Genomic DNA, 6,000 nt, shown 5'->3' with positions numbered 1-6,000 from the left:
TCCGGGGTGTCTTAGGATTAAAACATGGCTATTGGAGGTTCAGAGAAGTGCAACTCTCTGAACCTGCTAGTGTTGTACGCACTGGTTTTGTGCTGTCTGCACTGGTGGCTGTGCGGTCGCAATGGATCTTGTGCGGTCCGCACAGGTTCACTGGTAAATATGCGATCGCAGTTGATTTTGTGCGGTCCGCACAGGGCATCTAAGAGTAGTATATTTAGACAGGATTTTCAGTTATTTTTCATTTTTCAAAACCCAAAAACATAAGAGGCAATTTTTCAAATAACATTTCTTCTCCAAAACATTGGTAAGTGATTTCTAACTCGTTTTCTTCAATCATTAACATCTGTTCACATGATTTCAACTCAAAATCAATGATTTTCATGGGGGAAATTGGGTGTTTTGGATAGAGCCTAGGTTTTTCAAAAATTGAGGATTTGGACCTCGCTTTGAGTTCCGATTTCAAAAAAAATTATATATTTGAGTTCGTGGGGGAATGGGTAATCGGGTTTTGGTTCGAACCTCGGGTTTTGACCATGTGGGCCCGGGGGTGATTTTTGACCTTTTGGGTAAAACTTTGGAAAATTCATTTTCTTGCATTCAAATTGATTTATTTAGCGTTTGTTGATGTAATTAAGTAACTTGTGACTAGATACGAGTGAATTGGTGGTGGATTCAAGGGGTAAAGCTATAATTGAATCGTGAATTGTGTTCGTGGCATCGAGGTAAGTGTTTGGTCTAACCTTAGCTTGAGGGATTAGGAGTTGAGTCCTATTTGCTATGTTGTAATTGTGGAGTACGACGTATATGCATGGTGACGAGTATTTATACGTTGGTGTCTAGCATGCCCGTGAGTCTTTATTTTGTGATTATCATGACTTCATTGTATCTTTCATGCCTTAGTGGTGGTTTCTATTTGTGGTATACAGTTTGTGGAAGGAATTGTGATCTATGAACCTTGAGGAGTGTTGGCTCAAGTTGTATAACGAATTGTGAAAGTATAAGTGATAATTGAACCTCCAGAGCATTGGCTCGAGTTGTAAAGTGAATAGTGAAGCAAAAGTGAGAAAGAGAAGAGATCATTATGTTGTCACCCTTGTCGGGCTATTGTTGATTTATTTGTTATCTCCCTTGCCGGGATGTTGATCCTATTGATGTTGTTCCCTTGCCGGGATTAAATTATTGAATTGTTGCTCCCTTGCCGGGATCTTTATTGCAATTTCATTTATTTCCTTGCTCTATTGTTTGCGATTGTTGTTTGGGTGAGGAAGAGAGTTAAAACATGAAGGATGATGCTATGCATTATTTGTTTTTTGAGGAAAGAGAGTTAAAGCACGAAGGGTGATGTTGTGCCGCACGATGTACCATTCCGTGCCGATTTTATTGATTATATGGTGAGGAAAGAGAGTAAAAGCACGAAGGGTGATGACGTGCACATTTTTATTATATGATTGTTTTGGTGAGGACGAGAGTAAAAGCACGAAGGGTGATGCCATGCATTTATTGATTTCTGATTCTTTGTTGCTATCTGAGTTATGTTGTTTCTTTCATTTATTTGATGTCTTTCTATTCGGAACTGTTATCTCCCCCACAGCATGCTCCCCCTCCCATTTTGTTTGGTTATTTCTGTACTTCTTTTCTGCTGTATATATTTGAACTGCACAGGTTTATTTGGTAGTCTGGTCCTAGCCCCGTCACTACTTCGCCTAGGTTAGGCTAGACACTTACCAGCACATGGAGTCGGTTGTGTTGATACTACACTCTGCACTATGTACAGATCCCGGAGCAGCTTTTGGACCGTAGTGTGGAGGCTACCTTCAGTCCACGCGGAGATCCAAGATAGACCTGTAGGCGTTCGCAGGCCCTGGCGTCTCCTCTATCTCTATTTCCTGTTTCATTTTCCTTTTTATTCAGAAACAGTGTACTGTTATTTCTTTAGACTTTTTATGTAGCAATCTTAGACAGTCTGTGACACTGTGACACCAGGTTTTGGGTGGTTAAGGCTTAAGTATTTGTAATAGATACAGTTTTCATATATTTTATTGTTGTCTTCCGCTTAATTTGAATTTCCGTTGTTATCAAGTTACGCTTTGTAATTGTTAACCAGAAATAATTGGACAATGAGGTAAGTAGTTAAAGGTTTGGCTTGCCTAGCTCACATTAGTAGGAGCCATAACGACCCCCGGGGGATGGAAAAATCCGGGTCGTGACAATAAAAGTACTTCTAAATAAAAACAATTTTTTTGGACTTTAATTTTTCAATTTTTTTATGACATTTAAGAAAGAAAAAATTTTAAAGAAGGAAAGGAATTTTTTTTTGTTTTTTTCTTGATTAATTTTTCTTTTTATTTCTCTTTTTTTTCATATGAAAGACTTCTGAAAGAAGGAAACTATTTTTTTCTGACTTTAAATTTTTTTTTTTTTTGAATTTTCTAAGGTAAGATTTCTAAAGAAGGAACTAAAGGAAAATATTTTTGGATTTTTAAAAATTGGGGTCGGATGCGATGAGATTTTCCTACGTATCTCACATCCGGCGAGAATCAAAACCGCATTGTTCTGTTAGTTTTGACGGAATAGGGGAAGCATGACTTTTGAAAACTTTGGCTTATTTTCTTTCTCTTTTTTTTCATGATTTCGGCGGAGTTTCAAGATTTTTTTTTTAAAATACTTGGGTTTTTCAGAACCTGGTGAATTTTCTCTTTCCTTGCTCACTCTTGGTTTTTCTCTTGATTTTCTTTTCCTAGCGAGTCTACATGCAAGCCGAAACAAATAAATGTTCACATAGCACGTAGGATGCATCAGGATGGTTTTTGGGTACACCTTTCCTAGACGGACCCAACCCCTATGTTGAGTCTAAGGTTGTATTCTGGGCCGGGCCCGGGACTAAATGGGCTAAACGAGCCGTCCAAACAGTTCTGGGCTTTGGCGGGCCGATGTTTGACAATCCTGGGCCAAACGGTCCCGGTCCAAATGGTCCGGATGGGTAGAACCGGCCCACTATGGGCCTAAGCTCACATGGTCCCGGGCTAAATGGGTCGGGCCCACGGGCCTAAACGGGACTAAGTGTTCCGGGCTATTTTTTTTTGATTTTTTTTATCTAAGGCAATTTCTTGTAAACTATATATATATATATGTATACTATATCAAATTTAAACACAAAAAAAACAAGAGAATGTCTTATAATTTATAGTTTATATGTATTATATATATATATATAGCTTATATATATTATATATATAATATATATTATCAAATTTAAACACAAAATAAATTGCAAAGAAATATTTAAGGGAATGTCTTATAATTTTTTTTATTAGGACATTAACAAAAAATGGCAATATCTTTCTTAGGCTTCCTCCCCCCAATAGAATGAGCACAACAAGGTACTAATACCACCATTAAAAGGGAAAAACCAAGGAAGATGTGCCAAAATACAAGTTACATATTAGTCTATGTATTATCTCTAACAAATCTCATAAATCCTTCAAAGTCCGGAGGAATTTCCGTTGGTGTTGGTGGAAAAGAAGCTTGTTCATCACCGCTTCCGGGCGAAGCAGCATCATGTGCAAGTTTCGCTACCATTTTTTCATAAGCTTCGTCTATCTCCGGTTGTGATTCTGCAAGTCCAAAATTTCTTCTTTTCGAATGGATCCAATCTCTGAAGAGTACTGATTTTTTCAAGCTCTCCCTCATAGACGCTCTATGATGACCGATTTGAAGCGTCGCTTGACTGAAAGCGCTCTCTGATGCCACTGTTGAAACTTGAACACTTAAAATATCTCGAGCCATCCTTAAAAGAACTGGATAGTGTTTTTGTTTGTCCTTCCACCATTCCAAAATATTGAAGGAGCCGTCGGGATTCTCTGATTCAAGTTCCTGCGACAAATAAACTTGAAGCTCATTTAGTTGTAAACTATCACCAATATTATCACCTTGAGAACCCCTGAACTCCGTCCAAGAACTAAGGGCTTTTAGGCCCGTAGTTCTTTTAGATGATTGCGAACTAGACGAAGTAGGAGTTGGAACATTTGGTCTAGCATGATCTAAGGCAAGTTGATAAGCATTATAAATTATTTGAGAATTTATTTAAATTGAGGCTTTTGCAACTCCAAGTGTAGCATATTCCTCAGCTGAAAGTGATAAAGCGTTATAAATTTTTGTGTACCAAAAGTGAGGACCCCCTAATCATTGCAGGATTTAACATGACAGCAACACCAAAAATAATGGTATAGGGAAAAAATATTTTTTAAACTTATCTTTCATAGAATTAATAGCAAGTTGATAATTACCCCACCCTCTGAAAATTGAGTAAACAAATCTGCAGGTGTTGCAATATAAACTAAACAGTTAGAAATAGTAAGATGATATTTCCCAGATAATTCATTTGTAGTAACATGAAATTGTTCTAAAAAGTCTACAAGCATTTTAACATTAGTCCAATCCTAATTTGTAAGGTGCTCATCATCATCATCACCACCAACACGAGCATTATACGTTGCGTTTATTGGGTTTCTATATTCATATGCAACAACTAAACTTTCATACATGTAATTCCATCTAGTCTGACAAGGTTTAAGAACCTTTCTTTCTCTAAGGCCAAATTCATCACATTTTTAAAAATATTCTCTAAGTCTACTTCTACGGTTTGAATAAAAAAGCCAATTAAGAGCCATTTTAACCTTTTCAATTTCCACATTAAAATTTTCATACCAGCACCGATAATTAAATGGTAAATATGACAAATACATCTAACATGAAAAATATTACTAAATGCAGGATTTAGTGTAGTTGTAAGCAAGCCTATAGCATTAGTGTTACTAGAAGTATTATCCATTGAAACCGACATTATTTTATCTCTAATGCAAAAATATCTACAAATATCTGCAACTGTTTTAGCAATAAACTTTCCTGTGTGACGTGAATTAATTATTCTATAAGCAATAATGCGCTTTTGCATTATCGAGTTCTCATCTATCTAATGACGTGTAACAGTTAGATAATCACAGTCATTACCACTTCTACCAATATCAGTAGTAATAGCAATGCGACAATCTATATGAGTAAATAAATAGCGCAAATATTGTTCATATTCATGTTTATATTTATAAATATCTCTCTTTACGGTTGCGCGAGGCCATCCTTTATAAGTAGGATTAAAAACTCTTCTAATATAATGCACAAAGTGAGGGTTAGAAGGAAAACTATAGGGTAAGCACATAACAGTAACCATTTTTGCCAATTCTTCACGATCTTTATTTGGATCATAATATAAAATGTCACCGGTAATAGTGTTAATTCCCAGTTGAACTAGATTTGACTCTGTACTAGGGTTAACCTCATAATCTTAACTTCTACCCTCTTGCGCAGCTTTTATTTGTAAATATCTAGCTTTATCTCTGGGGTGTTTCTTTATGTGTCTAGTCAAAGTACCCATACCGCTACGGTCTCCAGTATGCTTATGAGCCATCAAAGACCTACAAGTTTTACACTTAGCCTTATTTTGTTCTCTTAGTTGAGTAAAAAAGTGTCAAACAAGAGATGTTTTGGTCTGTTTAGAAGGTTGTCTATTAAAAGTAGGGGTTACTACAGGAGGGTCAGGCGGGGTATTATTTGGATTATTATCAGTTGGGTTATTAACAGGACTAGTAGATGTATCATCTAAATCCAGTTGCGTTTCATCTAAATCATCATTTTCCTCATCAATTTCAAAGATAGTTTGATTAGGATAAAGAGCATTCATAATTTCATCATTTAATTGTTGACCTGGTGCAACATCATGGCAAAATTGACTATTGGAAAATTGAAAACAAGGGCTATCACTATCAAGAATAACAGGTAGAGGAGGACGGGTAACAGGTCTGGGTCGGAGAGCCGGGGGAAGAGTAGTAGCTTGGCGACTAGATTCACCAATTTTAGATTTTCCCTTACCCTTACCATCAAATATTTTTTTCAAAGAAAAGTCCATATTAATTATAACTATACTAACAAAAACAAACAAAACTA

The sequence above is a fragment of the Nicotiana sylvestris genome, chromosome 4 (assembly GCF_000393655.2).
Source record: "Nicotiana sylvestris chromosome 4, ASM39365v2, whole genome shotgun sequence".
NCBI classification, from domain to species: Eukaryota; Viridiplantae; Streptophyta; class Magnoliopsida; order Solanales; family Solanaceae; genus Nicotiana; species Nicotiana sylvestris.
The sequence above is the reverse complement of the archived record's forward strand: the minus strand, read 5'-3'. Positions refer to the sequence as shown.